The sequence below is a fragment of the Leuciscus leuciscus genome, assembly GCF_965113295.1.
Source record: "Leuciscus leuciscus genome assembly, chromosome: 5".
NCBI lineage: Eukaryota > Metazoa > Chordata > Actinopteri > Cypriniformes > Leuciscidae > Leuciscus > Leuciscus leuciscus.
Genome location: NC_138729.1, coordinates 30,031,390 through 30,058,679, shown reverse-complemented (window position 1 = coordinate 30,058,679; position 27,290 = coordinate 30,031,390). Strand labels below are relative to the sequence as shown.

The window sequence follows — 27,290 nt, the reverse complement described above, 5'->3', positions numbered from 1 at the left end:
AAGAGTGTGTTAAATATATTAATAATATTGATTTGAATTAAGTAATATTTTTGTTTCTTGAAACAGATCAGTTTAATTCAACATTCTCAAATATTTTGATAGAAATTTCACAAATATATTAAGTGCATTATAAAGAAATAATTGGTTAGTCAAATACTAAATCATTTTATTGAAAAAAACTTAAATATATCTGTACATTTTAGATAAAATTAACTGTTGGATTTTTACTCAATTATTTTGGTATGTTTAACTCAAACAATCAAGTAAACGATATTCAGAGATTTTATTAAGTTAATAAAGTTAAATATTTCTGTAATATTTACTAAGCCACAGAATCATTTTTTAGAGTGTGGGCGGGGCTAAATTCAGATGGCATTCAGGTTAGATGTTTGATGTAGGCTACAGAAAAATTAAGAGTAGGCAAATCCCTTACTTTACTTTTAAGGGAAAAGTAATTAAATTGATGTAGCCTAATTTGTAAAGCATTTACACCTGTCATAATTCCTGTCTTGTGTTCCCCTTGTCTTGTGTGGACCTTTTGTCATTTCCTGTCCTGTGCCATGTTTTGTAGTCCTTTGTAGTTTTTCTTGTTTATTAGTCTCCCCAGGTGTCTCTGATTAACCCTGCCCCCTTGTTATCTTGTTTAGCTTATTTGCCTGTGTATTTAAGCCCTGTGTCTAGGTCAGTCTTTGTGAGTTCTTGATGTTGTATGTTGGTTGTTCTGTTCCTGAGTCCTGTTTCTTAGTCTGAATTTGTCAAGTTTTGAGTTTATTTAATAAAAGACTACTGCTGCACGTGGATCCTGCTCCTCCTATGTTTCAACCGTGTCGTTACAACACCAAGTGAATTAAATTATTTAGTCTGACTGAAATAGAACTATATGGGTTGATTTTAATTGTAAATTGTGATTTCTTACAGTTCAGTGCTGTGACTTTGTCTCAGTTTATCTGGTTTTATGTGATTTCAACAACTTCCAAATATTTTTGTAAGTACAAGCCCTCAGCTCTGTTGCAATGAGTGAATTATCCCTTCAATGGGGAAAAGCATCTTTGAAAATGTGAAAAGGGGCAAGATATTACTTGCTCTACAAACACTCAATGACAAGCAACTGTGACCACTTCCTCTTCCACTAGCTGATGCTGTGGTCTCTACATGAAGACCCCAGACAGATGTTTTTCTACTACAATAAATAACAGCAAGTAAACTGTTAAAATCCCTGAAGATTTTACAAGTAGTTCCAGAAGAGGAGGACTCATTTAAACACATCTCAGCAAATGCCACCACAGACATGTTGCCTGTTAGCCTGGTTAAAACCAGACCATTCTCAGTAGTAACTGAGTTATGGTCTGGCAAAGCTCCATATACAAATCATTTCCAAAGGGGCGTCACCAACGGACGTCGCTCAAATGCCTCTCGGCGCAATTGGATAGACCTAAAACTCCAAAAACCAATCAGAGCGATCGTCACGTGTAAAGCCATATGCTGTGTCCCAATTCGCCTATGTTAAACTACGCCATAAAAGTACTCTTTTTGTGAAGAAAATGTATTTACTTTTGAATGTGTAGCAAAAAAGTATGGCAACTTTTGGACATACTACTTCATCATCTTTATCGGACGGATCTGTCGCGTGCATCCCGTCATGTAAACTGCCCTGTCAATCATCTTGTCACAGTTAAAATCCTCTTTTAAATCTAATTTAATTTCCTACCGTTTCGGAGAGAAATGTAGTAGCACGTTCATCTGCCAGTGGGTCTTTCATGGAGACTGTCCTCATGTGTTTGCAATTTGAATATAATAATGCTGCATTTAAAGGCACAATATGTAATTTTTTTGCTTTAAAAATAGCAAAAATCACTATATCTATGTTATATATATTTTTTAGTTGTGTACTTACATTATCCCGACTGTTTCCAACAACTTTCAAACCAGGAGAAATTTTAATTTAATTCGAAGACACGGCACGTTTCTTTATTTCCGTTTTGTCGCAGTCAATGGCGTCATATCCGCGTTGTCCCTGGTTTCCGCTTGTACTACCATGGTAACCAGAGCTATGAACCAGAGCCCTCTGATAGTAACCAAGACGACAGACGTGGACAACTGTGTAGTTCGCAATGTCTATCTGCACGCTGTTGTTATTTCGTTCAAACATTATGGACCATGGCAAGCAGACTTTGGATAAAAAAGGAGAACTAAACTGAGAATCAATATCAGCGCGGTGTTTTCGAGATGCCTAGAGCTCCCATAGACCGTATATAAACGAGAGCTCCACGTCCGAGACTTCGACCGCTTCTACATGTACTTTATTAAACAGGTGAGCACATTTACATAAAACTAATCAATGTTATATAGTTCAACAATGATAAAATGTCAGAATATGATCTGAATGTTATTCTAATGTTGATCTAGCTTACTGCTAGTCTCATACAGACAAACTAACACATACATTTCAACACATTCAAATGCAGTTTAGTGTGATAGTGTAATGTTAGACCAAGTGAAACAACGCTGCGTTACCTCACAAGTTTAATTTGTCTAATAAACTGACCTGTGAGTTGTAATTCTGCACTCGTGTAGTTCGGTAGAATGAAATGTCCATATTCCTTTTATATCTGCGGGACTCGCGTCGCGTGGGGAGCTGATAGCTGTCTCTTAGCAATCCCGAACTGCTTCCCACAGTCATGATAAAAGCATTGATGTATTCAGTCATCCATAAACATTATTAGATCGGTCGGCTTTTGACGACAAGATCCATAATTCTTAGCAAATGTTGCATCATCAAACTACGCCTTTGTTATTGTAAATATGTTAGCGACCCCTAGTGGAGAAAAAATTCCATAGTGTACGTTTAAAAGTTGGTGCGCTTCACCAACGGAGTGGACGTCGCTCAAATGCCTCTGGGCACAATTGGATAGGCTAGACCTAAAACCAATCAGAGCGATCGTCATCGTGTAAAGCCCGCCTCAACGTTTCTGATTGGTGCCGCGATTTCCACGGCATGGAAATGGCCTTGAATGAGCTCTTTGCCAGACTACATGCAGAGCGAATCTAAATTTGCCATAAGTTGTCTGGGTTTTCCCAGGCTAGTTGCCTGTAGCTCAGAATACTTGTATTAAACTTTGGTACAAATTGGTACAAATATTTGTAATATTCAATAAATTTGGTCTCTATTCAGTAATGACACTTGAGTAGAGAGTTTATATACTTAAATGTTTACTGTTAATGCAATGCAATGCCTCTGATCAGCAAAACAAATTGCACAATTTCGTTTGTACAGTGACTAAGACTCATATTCTAAGAACTGCTGATATGGCTGATTGCCTCACTACGGGAACTATGGCAAGACTGCAATTCACATTTATATCCATCCATCAAACAAGAGTTGCAGAGACACTTCAGGGTCCTATAGAGTCCATTGTGGTTAATGCTCTTTCTGTTATTTGCCTGTACAATATAGGATTTTTCTGGACCTGGTTCACATCATAATCATGATCATAATTAATGTAAGTCAACAAGCCATAAAACAGAAATTTGAGATGCAGCCCTTGTGCTAAATATCAGCATCTAAGCTGTAATCACTCTGATGTGCAAGACATTCAAACAAAACATTTACAAAGTTTAAAAAAATATATTTTTTGCCCCTCTGTTATTTTTGAAAGACTTCCAATATATTATGCGTTTGGCTGACATTCAGTATCGTTTACAGACATAAAAAAAAAGAAAAAAAAAAAGAAATCATGCAGTCATGATTTATTACCCTGCACATTTCGACTTGATCACCATCAATAGCAAGTCAATGTTACTCACAAATGAGAATAATTATGATTGTGATAAAGTACCCACTCATAATACATAAAACAGACTATCCATAAGAGAGTTATTAGTAGAAACAAGCAACATGAGGCTGATTTTTAAATTGTTTTTCTGCTGGCTTTATTTATAATGGATTTCAAATCTTATCACTAGTTTGTCAAAAAAAAAAAACATAATCTGGAAAATTACTCATTCAAATTTAACTTGAAAGCCTTTCCAGTATGACAGGGTAACACTGCAATTTGTAAGAACATTGAGGATCAAAGTGTTGCTGCATTAGCAATGACTGAGGTACACGTACATTTGTTACTAATAGGCAGAGCATTAGCAGGTCTGGACACAGCGCGCGCACACACACACACACACACACACACACACACACACACACACACACACACACACACACACACACACACACACACACACACACACACGTTTACTTAGCTATCTAAATGAGGACATTCCATAGATGTAATGATTTTTATATACTGTATATTCTCTCTCCTTACACCGACCCTACCCCTAAACCTACCCATCACACAAAACTTTCTGCATTTTCACATTTTTAAAAAAACGTTAGTTTTTTTTTTAAATACCAGATTTACAAATGAGGACGTCCCTAAAGGGAGGTTTTTGGAGATTTTGTTTTTGAAGGTTTTGGTCACTTCTGGGTACAAATTTGTCACACACACACACACACACACACACACACACACACACACACACACACACACACACACACACACACACACACACACACACACACACACACACACACACACACACACACACACACACACACACACACACACACACACAATCTCATTGTTGCAGACTAACTATAGTTGGTCTTTGATTATGTGTTCAAAACAAAATCATGTACATTTACATTACATTTTTGTACATATTCAACACCTAACTAGAGACTTCATGTGCTGGTGAGAGAAACACAACAGCAATATAAAAATGTTGGTTACACTTTATTTTAAGGTGTCATTGTTAGTGTAATTATATACTGAATAATAGTATACTCTAAAAGTAGCTGGAGCTCAGCTATATAACTACACAGACTGTCAACATACTCTCAACAGGTAAATGATTTCTTTCTTAAAATGACTATAAATTATAACTTTAAAAATTGTAACAATCATTTCCTGTTTTTACAACAATTTCCATAATTGTTTTTACATAATCAAATGGAAGAGACACAATGTAACAGTCACGTATCATAACCTCATCATCTGCAGAGAGAAACTGCCCACTCAGAATACACACATAATGAAGGACGTAAAGACATCATAGGGGATTGTGAAGATATGTCACTGGAGCTTGGTTTTCATTGCATCTATAACAATAACAATTGACATTGAACACGATGTTCAGTGTCAATTTTTATCTATTAATGTATTCATTAATAACCATTGAAAAGGTTAAGGTCCTATATAGCACTTTCAAAGCATGGTTCTTTATGGAACCTTATAAAAAAGGGTTCTATTTAGCACCAAAAAGGGTTCTGCTATTGTTACAAGCCGAAGAACCCTAATTGGGTACCGTTTAGAACCATTTTTCTTAAGAGTGTACATGTACTTACTATAGGGTTAGGGTAGGATTAGGATTTGGTTGAGGGTTAGTTGGATGTAATTATGCATAATTTACTGTTATTACTATGGTAAGTACATGTAGCAAATATAACAAGGACACTGTAAAAAAAAGTGTTACTAACATTTTCAGTCTAAAAATCCTTTCAACTCAACAACGTTTGTCGTTTAATGAGCTACTATTTATTATTAGCTGCCCTAAACAGCTAGAATTAGTCTAAACTGAAAAGCCTATATACAAGCTGCTGCCACTTTGCAGATGCACCTCTCTACAAACAAACCAGTTTTCCAACAGACATCTCAGGAAGGAAAAAAACAAACAGATAACAGTAAATGAGACACAATACCTGCTATTTATCATCTCCAAAACTCTGGTTCTGCCTGACCACCACTTACTGTTCCAGGTACAACACTTATAACATATAACACTGTGTTAAACTGCTTAGAATTAAGCTCTAACTAATAATTGACGTATCACTGCTGAATTAATAGCACCATGTCAACTCCTGTTAACGCTGGCACAATGCTTTGTGTTGAGCATACAGTATGCTCTATTTTGAACTGAGCATATTTGCTAGCATTGTGTCTCCAACTATGGCACCTAAGAACACATTGCCTGCTTAGATAAATAAATTATATGTACGCATATACACCCATTTGCACATTCAACTCACATCTCAGTCAAAGGCTTTTGATCAAGAAATCTGGCGAGACTGACTGGTCCCGACATCTGAGAACATTTGCCATTTGCAAAAGCGCACATTCCTTAAAAGTTAGCTGTGAACCGAGACATTACATGCGGATTTGGTTGTGGGTGGCCTCCAGTGTTCAGAAATGTGTGGATGAGCGGGAATAGTTAAAAAAAAAAAGTACAATTGTAATGAAATCATTGACACCAATTGATGATAGTATGAAGAGTATGGCAGAGCTGTGTTCGGGGAAAAGCCAGTTTGAAAAAAACATTGGGACTCTCATTCTCTAACTATAATTTCTCAGAAACACTCTCCATGCTTTTGGATTGCTGGTAGGCCTACATTTGTTTCCCAATCCAACATTTTTCATTCTTGTTAGAATCAACAAACAGATCCAATTTAAATGTTCTGATAATCAGTAAATCCTGCAGCTTGATTATCCCTCAAAAATGTTAAACCTCACTCTGACCCACAAACTAAACAAGAAAATATCTCATAATCTGGTAAACAAGCACTGGGTCATTGCACAATGCCATTAAAAGATGTGTAAGCGATTTTCACATTGTAAAAACATTTTAAAAAGCTAGCATATGGGCATGAATGATAAATAGCATCAGCTGACAGGTGGCTTGCTAGAGTCTCATAGATTATTTAGATTTAAGACTGGTTTCTGGCTAATAAATACCTTGAAAGTGGCCATCTGCTTGCCAGGGGAAATGCCAAGACAGAGCCGTTTCACTGGCATGCTCATTGAAACCACAGCATTTTTGGACAGTATTTTCAGCAAGAAGGCCAACATGGGACAGTCACTCTGCCAGGAACGCTTGGGAACACTCAAGAGGGTCTCAGGGGTCAAAATACCACACTGTAGGGTTCCTAACTCTTTTTTTGAGCATGCTGCATCTGATTCCTTTCCAAACACAATGTCATTTTTTTAGGATCAATAAGTTATGATAACATATGTTTTTACATTGCTTTAACTCATCAAAATAAGTTATTTTCAAGATTCGTTTTTTTTTTAAGTCTGTTTAATGTATATATTTTTGCCAGCAGCCATATCACCCTGTAGCCCAAGACTGGTTGCTCACTGAAGCTAAGCAGGGTTGAGCCTGGTTAGTACCTGGATGGGAGACCTCCTGAGAAAACCAGGTTGCTGCTGGAAGAGGTGTTAGTGAGGCCAGCAGGGGGTTCTCACCCCGTGGTCTGTGTGGGTCCTAACACCCCAGTGTAGTGATGGGGACACTATACTGTCAAAAGAGCACCGTCCTTCGGATGAGACGTTAAACCAAGGTCCATTTGTAATCCCATCCTGGCCAAATTTGCCCCTTGGCCTCTGTCCATCATGGCCTCCTAATCATCCCCATATAGTGATGGGCTTCATCACTGTCTCCTCTCCACCAGTAAACTGGTGTGTGGTGGGCGTTCTGGCGCAATATGGCTGCCGTCGCATCATCCAAGTGGATGCTGCACATTGGTGGTGGTTGAGGAGATTCCCCCTCCCATGTAAAGCGCTTTGAGAACCTAGAAAAGCGCTATATAAATGTAACGAATTAACGAATTATTATATGTAATCTCTTGCATTACTTTCAGAAATATGCATTTGTTCTCTGTTCTCATTGAATGTTGCACACACTAAACATGCCTCTTTTTCCTTCTGTAGAAAGTTTCATACTCTTAATATTGAGTTTTCCCATGCTGCAGTAATAGTAACACTCCAACTCTATTAAAATCTCAGATAGGATTTTTTATTAATCTGTAGAGTGGGTCGATACTGTCCCTCACTCAACTAGGGCAACAAACTGTTCTGTTAGCATTAAAGGTGCTGTGAGCTGACCTAACTTCCAGACCTAGTGCAACGTAATGGCATGGTCTCAAGATGCGTTTTTTAAAAGTTTTCGCCAAATAATTAAACACACCCTCGTCTTTCTACAACTTTGCCACTCTGGTGTAACCACAATGCAACATCTGAAAACACTCCAAGTTCCTCTCAGCTTCCGGCCGCACATTCACTGCTGCAGTGAACATTCAAAAAGATTAACAGACAGAAAGCTCCTCAAAAGCCTTCTAATTGGTTAAACAACGATTCGGTCAGTCCCAAAAATTATTTGATTACTTTAAAATAGATCTGAGCTTTTAGAAACCCCAAATCAACTAAATCGATTGCTTTGCGAAATGAAGCACTCTAGTCGAAATACCTCACATTTTTCCCGTTGTTAAACTAGCAGAAGTGGATTCGGACACGCTTTAAGTGCACTTGCACCGTGCGCTTTAGACCATGCACTTAGATCGTTAAAATAGGGCCCTTAGAGTCCTTCAAAACGGTAACACTTTACAATACGGGTGCACTAATATGCATTAATTCATGCTTAACTAATGCACAGATAATCATGTGTTGATGTATAACTCATGAAGAACTAAACCATTAATTAATGATTACTGCATCAGCAACTAATGAAGATTCTATATGGTTAATATATTAAGTAATATATGAATTGTTATTAATTAAATGTGTCATAATGTATTAATTTCTTAATAACATATTTGATTAACTAAAAGTGTAAATTAATGCATTAATTACCATAATTGGTCAAAGCAATGTACTTCAGCTTCCAGTTGTCTGCTTTAATTAATCATTAACTAATGATTTGCAAATGTATCATTATGTTATTATGACTTTACTTGTTGAGGCACATGACTATTAAATTGTTAAGTAATATGCCATTTATGGGTTTTGAAAGTTTGCACATGCAGTGAAAGTAATGTCAAAGAATGTGTTTGAAGGATGGATAAGTTGGGCTGCACACAAATATCACCACACCAGAATCTGAATTCCTGATGGCTCTTACACTGTGTTTAAACTGGACGAGACCAGCTGTCTACACTGGACATGACAGACCATTGCAAGTCCATTTGTCCTTTGTAACAGAACTAGCACAAGAGCTCGGAGTACGTCAGAAATAGAATGTGGCATCGGTTTATTGTCAGGGTTTTGTCGTGTAGCGTCGCGCCGCATCCAGTGTAGTATCACTGACTATAATGGACGTTCTATTGTCTTTGTCCAGTCTAGACACAGTGTTATGAAATAGCAGCGCTGGGCCGCATGTTCTCAGTGTTCCACGACCTCAAGCTTAACCTGACATATTCCTGTGCATGAACAAGGTTCATCGGACTCAGTGAAATATTGGTTGTAGATGGTTGGAAATTGAAATCCATGGCTTAGTGTGGATGTCAAAGCCAAAATGGCATATTACTTAACAATTAGTTAATAGTCATGTGCCTCAACAAGTAAAGTCTTAACATAATAATACATTTGCAAATCATTAGCTAATGATTAATTAAAGTAGACAATTCGAAGTTGAAGTACATGACTTCAACCCATTGTGGTAATTAACGCATTAATTTACACTATTAGTTAATAAAATATGTTATTAAGGAATTAATACATTATGACATATTTAATTAATAACAATTCATAATGACTTAATATATTAATCATTTAGAATCTTCATTAGTTACTGATGCAGTAATCATTAATTCATGGTTTAGTTCTTCATGAGTCATACATTAACACATGATTATCTGTGCATTATAGTTAAGCATGAATTAATGCGTATTAGTGCACCCGTATTGTAAAGTGTTACCTTCAAAACTCCACAGTAAAACCTCATCAGTAATTTACAAGTCACTGATGAGATCACTAACAAAAAAGGAAGTCAGAATTGCACAAAATAATAATGACGGCTAATAAAAAGAGTTCATTTATATCCCCCCAAAAAATGTGTAAGGTCACCTCAAGTTTTCCCTCATGAAACATGAAGGAAAGAGAAACTTTAAAGACTTCCTTTCCTGTACTCTTCACTATGAAATCATTTCATTCATTATTTTTAGATAATGAACCCACATTTAAGTTGATGTATGACAGCTGTTGAGGCAGAATGCTTGACTTCACTCCATAGACTGGTGCCTGAAATATATGAGGTGAAATGGATATGTCCTTAACAAAGTTAAGGGATTCTTAACAATCCCGACTAATAATTCTAGCTTCTAGCAATAATTCTCATTTGTGACCGAATGGAATATCAGTATCGGATGTTTCTGTGTCATGCTTTCATCCATCAAAGTATGCATGGGCATATTTATTTCCCTTTATAAATTAGATTTACTATAGGGAAGCTGTCTATGTTTGTGCCCGTTGACGCATTTGCTCTGACGTGAGCTACTGCAGATGGCACTGGGAAGTGTACACACACACACACACACACACACACACACACACACACACACACACACACACACACACACACACACACACACACACACACACACACACACACACACACACACACACACAGAGAGAGAGAGAGATACACTCTCTAAAGTTAGAGCTTTGATGTTTTAAGCCTTTACATTTAAAGTAATATTATGAATTGAATGCATTTATTTTTACCCTGTATACAGTAAACATGAGCTATACATTATTTTTTTTACATTTCAAACCAAAGTGTGTTGTTTGTACATATTTATTCACAATATAAAAGGAGGAAAAATATTCTTATATTCTATAAAATAATCATTCTCTATTAGCTTAAATCTGCAGACACTCAACAATTAGATTGAATCATCACTCATTCCCTCCTTTCTACTCATTACTGTCAGCCAGATTTATTGTGTGTTCCAACTACTAACATTATCACAAAATATAAACTACAATATATTTATCCAGATGATTCTGTACCAACTTCAGTTTAGTTAAAATTAGTTTAAATAGGAACTACCATGGTAAGGTTCAACAGACTGTAGCATTCCCATCCATTCATTTGATGTGTTATAATGAAAGTAAGGAATAATTGACGACAGCTTCGCGTCGTGACCGCATTACCACCTCGGGTGTGCATTATTTTTCTAATAATTCAACGGCCTGAAGTCAATTATTCCGCTTATACTACAGTTACCACACCTCTAAACATTGTTCAGATTATGTATTTCAAGACGTTTGTAAAGTTTTTGTCATTAAAATGCTCTTGTATGAAGGACTAATTTCTTACGCATCTAATCCCATGCCTCCGTTGCTAATTCCAAAACGTCATTTTAGAGTTAGTAACGGAAGTTTGAGCCGCTGATAGCAGACTAATGCTGGGGACACACGACTAGCTGACACATTCTCTGACTGTTTTCATCGACTGCAGCAGATTTTAAACACCGACTTTGAACACAGACTGAACGCGCTGAACACGCGTTTGGACATGATCAGTCATAAGTATCAAGTTACATTCATTATGCAGTTATTAATGCAGTTATTAGAGAGAGATGTTGCAATAATGAGACAGAAAAGCATGTGCGTCAATATTATTATTTATTTATTAATTCAATTCGTTTCAATTAATTCGTTCATTTTTTTTCCATTATTGACAGATGACAGTAGACTATAAATGAAAAACACAAAGCCCTTTTAACAAGTAGGCCTATCAATAATTATTTATTTGTTATATTATCTGCAATAAAAATCCGTGCTGCAGGACTATTCATTTATTTAGCCTATATATTCAGTTTAATTTTCTATTGATTATAGATAGGACTATATACTTTATTTATTAAAATTAAACTGCATGTTTCTATTGATTGTAAAGCTAGACATTGAAAATTGCAGATCAAGCGCACGGGGCGAAATGCTTTTTCTTGTTATGAATTGTATCCTACTTTCCGTTATTACAGTTGACTACGCGAAGTGATATGGAACTGTAATGCGGTCAAGACCTGCCTGGAACTACTTTAGCCGTGCGTTTCCCTGAAAATAATGCACACCTTAGAACGTTCGTCAACCAATCAGATTCAAGCATTCAACGGCCCTGTAGTATAAGACCATATACATGTTGGCAGGCTGTGGAGGTTCTTCACAGAAAAGCATAGTTTAGCACAGCCGGATCCCATTAAATAAAATTAATTTAGATTTCCAAGACCATATTTGTTGTGCAGTATATTACACCAAATTATGTCAATTTAATGTGCACGTACTGTAGATAAAGTATAGGCTTTCTGATCATTTAAGAACTATGCAGTTTCTTTTAGCCTAATTTACCCTAACTGATCAGCTTCGGAGTCATTGGAATGGTTATATGACTTTTTCGAGTTGAATAGTGGTCTTCTTGCACCCCCTAGCGCCTGTGAGCGGAAAAACCACCCTTGCAACTCCGGGCCTCAGTGTCAGGAAGTATCGCGTGATGTCAGGTCTCGCGATGTAACAAATTACTTTACGGCACTGCGCACATACACTATCTAAACATTTATATGCTAGCCTTCTGTGTATCATACATACCTCAGTGGACATAGCTCCGTGCGTTCGCTGGCTTCCTTGAAAACAAATGCACATGACCAGAGGGAGAAGATGGGATGGGGGAAAGTCGCCAACGAGTTTTGACGACAGTGTTGTCAAATATCTATTCCGAAGCTGTAGGGGGAGCTCTATAGAGAAACCTGCGAGCAAAAAGCGAGAAAACAGCGAAGAAATTGCCAAAACTGCATAGCGCTGCTTTAAGTAGATGTGCTGTCTTGATCATTGTAAATACTAATGAAATCCTAAATTAAAATACAATGACATTAAGAAACTATTAACTCTAATAGAAACTTAATCAAAAACAGAGAATCTTTACATCAGCAGAATCTCTCAAATATGGCGTCCAAACAACGTTTTGAAGAGAAATCTCATTTGCATGTTTCAAAAGGTCATTCCTTCCTGATTAATGATTTTTCTGAGGCCTAAGTTCAGGTCATCAGTGAGTTGTTTTCCATATCTGTTCCCTGGGTTAAATGTCAGTGGTTGATAAAGAGCTTTTGAAGAATATAGCAATATTCCCAGATGACATGATATCTGGCAAAGGCTGGCAGGTCATCCCCAATGCGCTGGACTGCTATCAAAGTTGCCATTTAGTCCAAACATAGTTTTGAAATAGCTGAATGTGTATGAATGTACTTTGACATTTACCTTAAGCACTCACATGGAAGTGCTTAAAATGCAGTGCCAGTCAAGAACGTGCGTTTACTGTTCCAAACAAAGCATTATTTTAAGATTCTTTAAGGCTTTAAACAAGTACAAAGTCATACAAAGAAAGACCACACTAACAGAATTATGTAATTTGTGACCCATGACATCTCCCACACTTTGGATCAAGGACCTCCAGGGTTTCTTCAATGTGAACGGAGCTTCCAAGCACATGACAAGCAAATTCTCAAAATCCTTTAGTCTGGGACACATACCAACAAAATCCCACAGGTACACATGTACTGTACAAATTCACAGGCCATTCAATAGAGGAAGTCTAACCTCTGAATATGCTGTTTGTTTTCCCACTAATTTTGTTAAGATTCATTGTTTGTTGTATTTTCCATGAACTCAGAACACATACTTTGTGCAGCTGTCCAGAGTGTTAGTAATCTTATACGCCATTTTAAACGGATTCTCAAGTCATTTTAAATCGGTGCTTTTGCTTACTGATATGTTCAGAACTAAATGATTCAAAAGTTTTGCCTATAAGAAGAAAAATCAGACAGCACAAATGAATCTTGTCTAAAACTCTGTTAATTGCTCAAAATGGTCATCTGTGATGACTATGGGGATGCTACTGTTGTTTTCACCATCTGTGTGTTTTTATATATTTTTTTAGCACAGTTCAAATAATTAGCTCTTTAAATCTTAAATGAATCTGCATTGTTCTGGGACTGAACTGTACAACTGAGATTCACAACTGAATTTTCCCCCCAAATGTTGTTGTTTTATCACATTAAAGGTTTAAGAGAATTCACATTTAATGATCTATGTCCACAAAAAAAAGCGACTAGAATTTATGTGTGCCTTAAAAATTAATCTGAGGCAAAGAATCTTAAAGCTTTTACTAAGACTTATGGAGTGGATTTAACTTTTCCCCTACATTCTTTGACCATTACATTTTTATAGGCTTCACGGCATCAAGGAAACAGAATGTTGACTTCTATGTTGATTCATCTTGTATTATATGTTTTTTTTTTTCAATACATTGATAAAACTTGTGTTTTTTGTAGCTGGACCAGAGTTTCTGTTTAAGAACTGTGAGAAGAATGAATTATCTTTATTTCAAATACACAATGTCAGTACAAAATATTCAAGAGAGTTCTCTCAGTGCATTGGACACATTTCAGGTTTAATATTTAACCATCAAGATGTTTCCTGAATGTGCACCCATTAATTGCCTGCACTTCCTTGTTCATATTTATGCAGTTGAGAGAGGCTATTAAGCGTAAGTGTTTCTGCCCATGAGCCTCAGAAAGAAGCAGGGTTTGAATTAACTCTCGTAATGGACCATATATTTCGTTAGCTCTCATTAAAAGGAAAAAGAGCATCTTTCATTTGTAGCTCTGAAGGTTTACACAGGTTTATCCTGCTGCTAAAACATTTCTTTTAACACCAAACATTGGTAGCTACTCTACAAAATCACTATAAAGAAAATCCTGCATTGTAGTTTACCCTTAAAAACATGTCACTTGCTGAGTCACACAAGTCAGATACATTCTTGTTCAATCTCTGTTCACTGAACATCCATATGCAGGAATTTAATAGGGAAATGTACTCAAATCTACATATTCATATTTTAGGTGTATATTACCGGTATATTATATATTAAATGTGTATACATCCTATGCTGAATCATGCTCCATTGGTGTTTTAGCAAACTATAAGGAAATAGGCACCTGTTGCTACTATTATTTAATGTGTCATGAATGCTGAACAGGACTTTAATGCCAAAAGCTATATCTTAAAGATATGCCAGTCAAACATTGAGCTGAATGGTGTAGAGTCTCTGGTATAGAAACCATTTTTGTATATCAAACTATTCCTCCTCAATAAGAAGAATTCAGCTAATGAATCAGGGATAAAAAAAAAAAAGTTGGTAATTTAAAGTACATGAAAATATAAATGAAATTACAGTCAAATCAGTTTTTTAAAGTAAAATCAATTTGAAGGACTAGTTCATTTTAAGAAATGTAAAAGCTGTTATTTTCTCATCCTCTTTTTCAAAATATGGTTTCTTTTTTTTGTGTAACACAGTTTAGCAGAATTTTGATGCTGCATTTTTCCATATACTGAAAGGAAATGATGACCAGCCATTGTGCTGGCTCCAAAATGTAAAATGTAAAACCTTTAAAGTATTGTCCATATGACTGGTGAACTGTATTCTAAGTGTTCTGGAGCAATTTGATAGTTTTGTTTGTGTGTGACTTATGAAATATGAATGATATTTTTAATAGAAGAGTTTCAGTAAATTGCAGATTAAATTTCAATATGTACTCCACACAAAACTATCAAATGGCTTCAGAAGTAATGCACTGTAAAATATATATATATATATATATATATATATTATTGGCGATACAAAGATTATTGGAGGACATATACAAGAAAATAGATTTTAAATTTTTTTCAACATTAAAATTTCTCATTGAGAAATCTTTCAGATTTCATAACAAATATCTTTATTTGTGTTCCGAAGATGAACGAAAGTCTTACGGGTTTGGAACAACACAAGGGTGAGTAAATTATGACAGAATTTTTATTTCTGAGTGAACTAACCTTTTAATTCAAATCTGTTACTTGCTGTTTTCTTTTTGTTTGTTTTTTAAATTAGCTTTACTTCTGAGTGAAAATTGTTTCTACACCACTTTTTTATCAGTGTGGTATTGCGCATACATAGTGTACAGAAGTTGTATGTATCACTGTAATAACACCTTTATGTCTTTTTTGGGAGCTTGACATACCATTCAGTTTCACTGTAAAGAAAAAAGCCATGTGACTCATTTTGTAGTCCATGGAAGAAGGATGGAACGACATGTGGGTGACTAAATGATGACAGAATTTTCAAGTTGGGTGAGCCTTGAAAATAAAAAATTATAAATCATCAGCTTCTTTTGACAGATCCTATATGTGTGACAGGAAATACATATGAGATCTCTATCTAATTCTCAATTTTAACTTCTTTGTGAGAAACACAACCTTTCTCATGGTTACAAGATGCTGATCACACAAACTCAAAGACTAAGCGTGTCATAAACTGGCATAAACACACATTTGTATTTGTTTCTGTTGACTTCTTCCACCAGGCGTTCAAATGACTTCAAGGGTTTGACAATATAATGTTTGTATTATAATTTTGACATATTTGAGGACACAAGAAGTAAATTATGGATTCATTCTTTGTTACTCGAGGATTCACTGCAGGATTATGAGCTGAATAGGGAGGAAGGGTTAGATAACTGATGACGCAAAAGAGGAAAAACTTAATTCCTGATGCAAAAACATTTATGACCTTTCTGGAGCATTTTGTATTTGTAAGTATAGTTAATATTTTCAATATTAAGGTAATTAAACATTAGATGTCAACTTACATTTTGTGTAACCTTAATATTTCTCTCCTGAGATCATTTGTTCTTTTACATATTTATGCCATCTTTGTGACTTTCAGTCTTTTCTCATGCCCTGGGACGCTGAAATATAGCCCGAAGCTTGCTTGTTGATACACATGCTTAGCAGCACTAATAGCCTAGATGAACTAGAATAGATGTTGTTTCTGTGTTCTCATTGGCTGAATACTTCACCCTGTCTTGCGTACAGGAAATGGGCTGTGTTAACAGGAAGTTGTCTGTCTCAATCAGCAAATAGCTGACTCCTACACGGGCCAGACAAATGCTACTGAAAAAAACAAAAAAACTCAAACACATACTTATCTAAATAGGGGCATACTAATACTGTTTTTATATACTATTTTATATACAGTCAGTTATAAATGCCCTAACAGAAAACATTTAGCATTTTTTGAAAACAATATAAGCAACATTATTCTCCCTTAGGAGACTTCCCTATATTACAGTCAGCCTGAAACGGAAGTTGCAATGGTCTTTTCTTCCCTATTGTGATGCACTGTATATCAGAGTGAAATTGCTTCTCAAACAAGACATAATTTGGGGCGGGACTTGAGTTTGTTCATGAAATTGATTGGATCATTGGGGTTTGCTATTGCTGTGATCTCATGTGAGTGACAGGTTGTCCTGCCGTCACACCAGTAAACACGTCATCAGAGGAGAGAGTTCATTGCAAGAGGGATGGAAAGTTATTTAAATATTACACACAAAAAAAATCATGAACAAGCAAATTTGTTGTTAAATTATTGGAATAATAACTTCAGGGGGGATACTTCAAGAAAATATTTTACACTGACCCTTAAATATTTTACTGGTTCGTCAATCTTTATTATATATTCGGGTCTTTAGTGAACCGGATCTATGTCTAACATGGATGGATCTCTACCTGTCACGATAATATAAAACTATCCTGATATTAGAGTAACAATTACGGAAGAATAAAATGAAGCATATTTTGTTACCTTTTAAAGCTTGGAAAGGTTCAGTTTGAGCAGATGTTTTATACCATCATCACTGTCCTAGTCAGAGCTCATTTCCCAGTACATTCAGCATCTGGCTCATATTCACCATCTCAAACATAGGGGCAGGTTTACTAAACAGGGCAAACTAGCGTGAGAGCGCAATTCCAAAACAGCGCCGATGGGAGTGGAAAGTTCTGCGCGTGATCTACTGATCTACTAACTATCCTAAAACCAACATTAACAGAAATTCTTCTAAATTAGCATAACAAAACATTAATCACTACTAAATCTCACACTTAACATTAATCTTGCACAAAAACCCCCCATTATATTACACTTAATTTGAGCATTTACTCTCCTTTCATCTGAAAAGATGAAAGGCAAAGCATGCTGGGAAATAGACATCCCAGCCATTTCCGTTAAACTTAAGTTAAGAAATAATTTCATAAAACTCAAAACAATGAAACAGTTCAGTTTACTTAAAATATATCAGTTCTGTGAACTTGAAAGAAAAAGAAAGTGCTAAATACTCATAAAAGTTAATTTGACTGAACTAATTAGTTTAATTTAAGTTTGTCCTACTCAAATCAATTAATTATTTTGAGCGTTAGGGTTTACAGTGTTGCGTGATTCATTTAAATACTCAGAATAAATTCTCAAATTATGTTGTACTTTAAAATCTTGAATTAATGATATCTGCAACACATTCATAATGGTTCTGTTCTGTTTACCCTAGGGGGGTTATTGCTGCTCTTATCCATGCTAGGCTGCATGGATGCGCAGGGAGTTCTTGCCCAGAACAGAACCATACCACCAATCCTAACTGTATGCTAACTGTCAATCATATTTGACGATAGTGGTCCTGACAGAACTGGCCTGTATTCTCAAAACAATAATTTTCAACATCTTCAAAATCAATATTTTGATCGCTGAAAGCTTCTTCACCAGATGATCTGGTCCAGATCCACCATCAAGTGACTATGGCACTAATATCTGATTGCGTTCTGTACTTGCTCTGCAGTAAATCACTGAGTAAATTCCTATTCTTTTGTTTTCTGCCTGCAGTAACTATGAGTGAAACTTCACTTCATCATTGTGTATCAGATATTGCCAACTTGTTGAATAAATGTGAATTGGACTTATCCAATTTTTAGGTATAGTAGAAAAAAATGCTTGCCCTCTTACACACCTCGAGTTGTTAGTGACCCTAAACAGAAAACAGGCTGTTTTTAAACTTTAAACTTTTAGAATTTTATTCTTGTTATATTGTCCATAATGAATTGATTGAGGAATACTAAGAAGGTTGATGTCTAACTTTAAAAAAAATGAATGAGGAGGAGGGTAGCGTCCCGGGTCACTAAAGACCCAAGATATGGGTTAAGGGTTAAAGAGGTTCAGGTGACAAAAAGATTTGGGAATCCCTGACTCAAACCCCAACCTGTTGATATTATTAGATTTACAATGAAACATGATTTGGCTGGTTAATAAGCCTTTCAGACAAGGACCACTTCAAATGACCACAAGTCATTTTTGTTATGTTTTTTCCCCCCACACAATTTGGCCTTCACAAGCCAAACGTCTTAGTAAAAAATACCTAGACAGAAATATTAAGTGATATCTCTCTGCAAAGACATTGTTGTCATGACAGAAGTGGCAACAGTGTAATGTATAATCACCGTGTGAGTAATATGTTTGCAGTCCAAAGTAAATTTGGGGGTTTGTGTGTTTTCTATGTGACAGAAAACTGATGATAGAGAAAAAACAGATGTCCAGTCACAGAGGAACCAAATTAAGCTCTTTTTTCACTGTTTTCATAACTCCTCTCGAATCATCACTTACTGTCTCAGAACAAGTTCGATAACAGCTAAGAAGTTGGCAGCCTTTTACAACATGAGGAAGCAATAAAATCCAGACCGTTTGGTTGGATTGTCGCCTCCGATATCCTGTAATTTTTTTTTTTATCACTGTTAATGGTTAGTGAAGAGAGCTATAGTTATTTTTCTTGTTTGCTCCTCAGACATGTTTCCTGATTGAATTGAAAATAGTAAGGCAGATATTGCAGAGAAAATGACAAGTACAAGCAGGAAAAGAGCTTTAGCTCACATCAGGGCAGTGGGAAGCTCACCTGTGCTGAACAGGATATGAGGTCGTGTTCAGACAGATGGAGGATAACATTTGTCCTCACATTCAGTGGCATACACTGACCTGCTATTTTATGTGGCTACCACTTAAAGGAGAAGGTTAGGTCATATAGTCGAATATGAGAATAAAGTAATAAACTCTATTTTATCATCTTTACAATCATCGTAAGACCATGTGCTTTTGGAAATATGACCTCATCCTATTAAATGAATTGCTCTTTGTGAGTAGTTTCTTTCTTGGAGAAAGAAAGAATGTAATCATTCTTGGATTAATCAATCAACAAGTTAAAAAATCATTTTGGAGTAGTGTTTTTCATATGAAGACTAGACACAAGAAATAAATTGCTCTTAATATTAGCTCTTAATGTTTCTCTGAGCTTATTTTACAATAATGATTCACAAATTCACACACACACACACACACACACACACACACACACACACACACACACACACACACACACACACACACACACACACACACACACACACACACACACACACACACACACACACACACACATGCACGCACACACACACACACACGTTACGTAAGCAGTAATTTGATCAGTAACTAGGAAAGTTCCAGTTTCACTGAATGGAAATTTACTGGATACTATTCGCGAGTACAGCAGCAACAAATCAAGTGCGAACCAACATGCAAATGATTCATTATGACAATAAAAAAATAAAAAAATAAAAAAATCATTTTAATATAAAAAGCAGTGAGTTTTTGTAATGACTAAAAAGATCAGTAATACTTTTAGTACTAGCTTTTTTAAAATGTGAATACACAGCATGTGTATGAAATAAACTCAAATTAAAAGTATACAGACAATCTTTTACAGCCGTCTTGTCCAGTGAACTTTTTTTTCACCATTATCTTCTTGCTGACTTGATTAACTGACTTGAGTGTAGCAACATTTTCAGTTTAAATCCAATGATCTGCAGAAGGTCCACCTCAACTGGACAGACCAATAGATATGAATGACAAACTGTTTTTATTTTATTTTTTTATTTTTACCAATAATATTTGTGTAAATCTTTATGTTTTAGAGGTTCAAAAATCTAAAGGTGCACATTTGAATGTGCTTGACACTTCTGACAGAAAGAAAGAAAGAAAGAAAGAAAGAAAGAAAGAAAGAAAGAAAGAAAGAAAGAAAGAAAGAAAGAAAGAAAGAAAGAAAAGAGCTGGAGAGGGTAAGAAAGTGAAAGAGAAGAGGCAGAGAAGAGAGAGGTATGTTGGATGCTGATTGTGGTTTGCATTAGTAAAGTTTATGTCTTCGTCGCTCTCTCTTCAGTATATTTAGATAAGAGCGTGTTGCCAGCGGGTGAAATGGTAACAAGTCCACACGCGCTGTACCGCACACACTCAAAACACACAAAGAACAACATGGTACAGTAACTTTCCGAAGTACCTTATAAAGGCATGCAGTCAGTTCAGAGATTATATAGCTTTATAAAAATTTTAAAAAATAAATAAAATGGATATGAATAAACTAATAACCTGGAGTGATTTAGAGACAGCAGTGCTAGTGATACAGTAGTCTTGTGATTTCATCACTCAGCATTGTATCATAGCAATATAGACAGTAGCCAGAGTGCAATTCCTGCCAACATTCCCGTTAGAGATAGGACTGTCTCAACTGCCCTGTGTTAGTCCTATATATGGCAATTTGAAGGGAGAATATCCCATATGAGATAAGAGAGAGAGTTTTATGAAGGTACAGAGAGAGTTAACTGACAGTTGGTTAAATTTGATTAGGCCTATTTATATCTGCACAATAGACTTTGTTGCAAATGTCCAGGGTCACACTCTCCAAAATTCACATAAAAATATATGTGGAAATATGTGGAAATGCAAAACAATATATGCACATATGCAAATCTGAAGTTCAGTAAATTTACAGCAATTATTTAAATTATGCTGTTTATGTTTCAATATTTTACAACTTTAATGTACAATTTCTGCAGCAAATTTCTGCAACAAAATTAAAAACTTGCAATATGGCATATTAAACTGGAGGAGGAAGTATTTTAATCAGGAAAAAATGACACATTAACTTGATTATTTTTAGTAAGCCATTTTGCTTTAGAGTACTGATACGTATATGTTAAATGTGCATATTTTCTACATTGGCAACATGAATGTTAACAATAAACGTTTGCTCCAGTGTGCTCCACAAGTTGTTGTTTTTTTATTAATGGAAGGTGCCTGTAGGTGATGTTCAAAGTCCTCAAACGGCTTTTACTCGACAAAATCTCTGGGTGTCTCTGGAAAACATCAACATGACAACTTGACAAGCAGCTTCTTTAGAAAGTTACTCAGTGCATCATTCATGTCTCTTTAAGCTAAATTTAGCTTGGCAGCCTGTTTGTTGTTGATGTCCTCTTAATCTCCAGTAATGTGTTTGAAGTCTTTAACAATTACAGTCCCTCAACGACCACCTTTGCTCTTTACACAGACACACACATATGCAGTGCAAACCGAATGACCAGCACAATACATACACATTCTCTCCTGGGTTTGAGTTTCTGGTTACTGTGTTGTTTTTGGTTTGCCCAAGGGAGAATACTTGGCAACTGTCAAGACTTGTTCTACTAAAGCTTGTGTTAAAAGCACACATAAAAACTAGAGATGACAGGCATAATTTAAGCCATAATTTCTTTAATGAGTGTTCCCTCTGCGAAGCACAAACAATGAGAGTGAGAGAAAGAGGAAAATTGATATTCCGTTAAAACACCTCCCTCCCTCTCTATATCTTTGTTTTTCTCCATACACATACTAACACACAATATAATTACACAGGGCAGTTTTAATAGACAAATGCATAAGACAAAAAAAAAAAAAAAAAGTTTGCCTAAAGGTGAAAATACAGAGGCAGAGGTACTCCTGGGAAACTCACAGATTCAGTTCCGACAGCAGAGCAGGAATGCTTTCCTCTACACCCAACCAACTTTTATCGTTGGATTTGTACACACACACACACACACACACACACACACACACACACACACACACACACACACACACACACACACACACACACACACACACACACACACACACAAACACACACACACACACACACACACACACACACACACACACACACACACACACACACACACACACACACACACACACACACACACACACACACACACACACACACACACACACACACACACATACCTACAGTATGAGGGAGTTATGAGTGCCTTCTGTTTTGTTATCTCTCTCAAATCACCTTATCTGTGAAGTGTCACAGAAACGCATACTGTTCTTCATATTTATACTGCACCAGCCATTAGATTACGTTGCATAAAACAATATACATCTCACAATATCATATATGGTCATATTTTATATCCAGCAGATGAATTACTGTTAACACTAATAGCTTTAAAAGTATACATATTCTGGAACGTATGGAGTGTATTAGTAGGAAATGCCTGCAGGTGTTTTCCCTCATTTTTCCTATTGATTACATTTTGCATGTTTACATACTGTTCCTTTCTCTTCCATCTTGTCATTCTATATATTAAACAGTCCTCTGGAAACCAGTACTCATTTTATGCATGCTAAAATGTCTTTATAGCATTTCCTTTTCATACTGATGTGCACAACCTGTATACCTACGGATAAACATACACCCTTTGTGAGCTCTTACGTAACACACATCCAAACAGACCTGTACGAAAGCGTGTTAGAAGTAACCTGGTTTTGGTTTGAGAGGTCAAGCTATAAATTCTTCCAATAGAATATTTTCCTTCAGCCCCCACACAGATGCCCCTTTATGGATGTCTGAAATGAATGTGTCCCGCTAGCCTGTCAAAATGAGCTATTATGTTGTCAGTCTTTGTTTACTGTTGTAAAACAACATAGCTGTCATGCTGATGACACACTGTATGATGGTTGCCAAAGTGTAGTTTGATCTCTGAATAGTTTTGTAAATTCTTGTGAGTACCTTTGTTGTTTGCCGCTACCTGTCATGATAAACTGTATTAACGGACATGTTGCGGGATCTGGTTTGCTTGACACATTGTAAATTGTTTCTCTACCTCATTTGTAGATCTGGGGTCGCAAAACCTTGACCTACAGAGGCTTTTTATGGGTGACATATGTAGCCTTCTAACCACCTGCCTTGGATATTTATAGATACTGTATAGACAGTGTGATATTAATAACCAGGATCCAGATTTAGCTGCCAATAGTTACTAAACTAAGAAAATGTACCACCCATAAATATTTCTTAACGTCCACAAAACAGTAATTCGCTTTTTTTATTAGGCTATTATAATTTTAATATATATTATACATGTGGCCCTTATAATCTTAAAATCTTACAACCTATAAAATGCATTTGATTTCAAAATAGTCGTGGTCATTTGAAAAGCCCTCATTCTGAATTCAAATCAGATGACCCAGCTAAACAAAGTGAACTGCAATCATTAACAACACCTGCCTCTGATGCTTATTTTCATAAAGACATCAGAGAGCATTTGTGAATACAGCAGAGGATCATAACTGCAGAGACCCAGCAGCTTATGTCTGAGTACATGTACTGCAAATAAACACTACATATAAACATATTAAGAGTTCTTTTACATGACTGATGGTCAAACAGCTTTCAACTCTAAGTGCCTTTCAACAATTTGCCAAGAAGTGATGCTTTTCATTAGGGTTTCATGGAGTCTTGAAATCTTCATAGAGGTTTGAAATGTATCGCAGGCATTTACTGAACTGAAATGAAGTAAACATTTGTGTGAATAATTATTATTGGTGTTTAAAATAGTTTGTATGTAATGTATTAATTAATTGGGTAACACCAGAATAATGGTCTGCCATTAATTAATGAAACTATGCAGGAAGTAATGCAGGACAAATGAGTAATACATTAACACTTCAGCTACTACTATTAACTAATATGGAAACAAGATTAATCAGTAATATCAAATTTAGGACATATATATTTCCTTAGGTAATACATTATTACTGAATGAGATTGGACACATTAAGAATTAATAACTAACAATGACAAATTTGAAAGATTTACTAATTAATCACTAATCATAACACTAACGTGTCTGAGATGTGATCAATTGTCCTTTTTTTAAAACTCTCAACGTGGTCATAAAATGCATCACTAATTACTCAAATGTTACCTCACTCCAGTAGGTAACACTTGAGCAATTAGTAAAGCATTTTATGACTATTGAAAGTAAAAAAAAAAAAAGATTGATTACATCTTAGACACATGATAATGTTGTGATTACATTATATATACCATTTATAATTAAATGGTAATTCTTTATAATTTGTCCTAGTTATTAAAGGGTAACTAAACCCTAAACCAACTTTTTTTAGTTAATGGTCTGTAAGAATGGGGCTTTATTAATGCTGTTCATTGATTCAAGAAGTTTTTTTGACATTTGTGTTTAAAGTGTTTTAATTTTACAAAATATGGTGTAAAAACGTCTGAGTGCTGCCCTCTTCAGGTTGAACAGTGGCTACTGCAGTTGAATTTTCCTATTGGAAGTTGTGGTACACTCTGACATCAGAGGGTACCAGCTAACCACGCCCTTGCCTGCAGAGAGATACGTCACAGATGCACGCCCCCTCTCCACTGGGCTCTGCCTACTTTTCCAGCATTTTTCAAATATTGCCAGTGGGTGGAGTCAGGCTCTGACCAGGGGTTTAGTTACCCTTTAATGAGGCTAATCTCATTCAGTAATTACTGATGACCTATATCTTAGTCCTAAATTTGATATTACTTACTGATTAGTTCATCTTGTTTCCATATTAGTTAACATTTGTACTGCATTACTTATTAATGACGGATCATTATATAAAGTGTTAACATTAATTGAATCAGTGAAAGAACAATGCCACCTTTAAAAAAAAGGCAACTGACCAATACTATACTTTAGCAACTGTTGCTTTTCTACATATTATCTTGATATAGAAGTCCTGTGTGATTGGACAGTTTTGGAGAAAGGCTGGTGTTTGGTTGGGCTCTTTGTTGCCATGTCATGTTATTCCCACATTTCCTTTGTGTTCATGCCATGTGCTTTTGTTTTCATTTGCGTTACGTTCTCATTGGTCTATTGTTTCATTGCTTTCAGGTGTTGCTCATTTGTTCATCAATAGTCTGGTATAGCCCTCATGTTGCCATGTCTAGCTTTGTCATCCTTGGATTCTGTAGTCCACTTTTGTGAGATTGATGTCCATGCCACGGCATGCTTTTCCAAGTTATGTTTATGTTTGTTTAAGTCATGTTTACTTCCAAGTCATCATTTTGTTTTATACACATTTTGAATCATGGAATAAACTGCACTTGGGTACAGAAAACTGACTCAACCAACTTTAGTGGAACAGTAACATTTAGATTTACATTCCACCGGAACTCGACATGTGAACGCGCATACGGACGTTTCCAGAAGCCAGTGATCATAGTTCATAAAGTTTTAATTTATGGATATGTTTCTAAACCCATCGCTTCATTTCAGAAGGCATTTATTAACCCACTGGAGATGTATGGATTACTTTTTATGATGGATGGATGGATGGATGGATGGATGTGCTTTTTGAAGCTTCAAAAACTCGGGCACTATTCAATGCCATTACTGGGAAGAGCCAGGCTATTATTTATTATAACTCCGATTGTGTTCGGATAAAAGAAGAAAGTCATATCGTGCACTTGGATGGCTTAAGGGTAAGTCAATTATGGGATCATTTTCATTTTTGGGTGAACTATTCCTTTAATTCCAGCCATGGAATGAAGAAAAATATTCCTACCACTTTTTCCATTTTTTATTTATTTTTTAACTTGCAATATTATGGGAAATCCCAAAGTTTTCTAAACTTGTCACAATAACAAACAAGGGGCGGTAAAGGGCTCAATGCATCAGGTGCTCATTCTACAACACCATGTAGAAGTTCTGAGTAAAAAGTGCTTTTAAGATTGTTCATTGTTTGAATTTGTACATTCCATGCTGAGAACATTGAGAATAATCTCTCTCATGCCCACACACTCCGTTCTCCCCTCTCTACGAATTATTTTCATTTGGTATCTTCGATTCGGATTTCGTGACCCATGCACAGTCTGTAATGCAGGTCAATGAGTCAAATGTGGGCTGAATACCACAGTCCCAGCAACCTTTAGCTCTAAAATATAGCTCCCTGGTGACTTCTTCCCTCTCCCAACAGCATGGGAAGCATGTGAAGCATGTGAAGCGACAAGCTGCACTAGAAGAGAGGAGGAACACTGATAAGAAAAGACACACACAGGCGTATTTGAACATATGCACACTGAGTAGCACACAAATATGAGGCAGATGACAAGTGTACACTGTAAAAAAATTATTGTTGGTTTAACTTAAAAAAGTAAGTTGAGTAGACAGTTGAGTTAATTGAAATTAAACAATTGAGTTAATGCAATGAAGGAGATTGGTTTAATCAATAGAAACTCAAAATATTATGTTATCTGAACCACATTAATTATCTAAGTTGATTTGACAAAAGATAAAAAGTTGTGATTACAAATAATTTTTTTTTTTTTACAGTGTAGTATGCACACATGAACACTCCCTCACACAGACAAATGTGGTTAGTTTGCACTCAAACCTTGGTCTTGGTCA

General features: G+C 36.0%; 1 long non-coding RNA gene across 1 annotated transcript; it reads right to left on the bottom strand.

The window, feature by feature from the left end:
* Nucleotides 1-378: 378 nt before the first annotated feature.
* LOC309498352 lies at nt 379-12,498 on the bottom strand. Its single transcript, XR_014205916.1, has 3 exons — nt 12,414-12,498; nt 3,089-7,621; nt 379-1,295 (listed from the first exon to the last, which is right to left on the bottom strand). It is a non-coding gene; the product is annotated as an uncharacterized lncRNA (long non-coding RNA).
* Nucleotides 12,499-27,290: the final 14,792 nt, after the last annotated feature.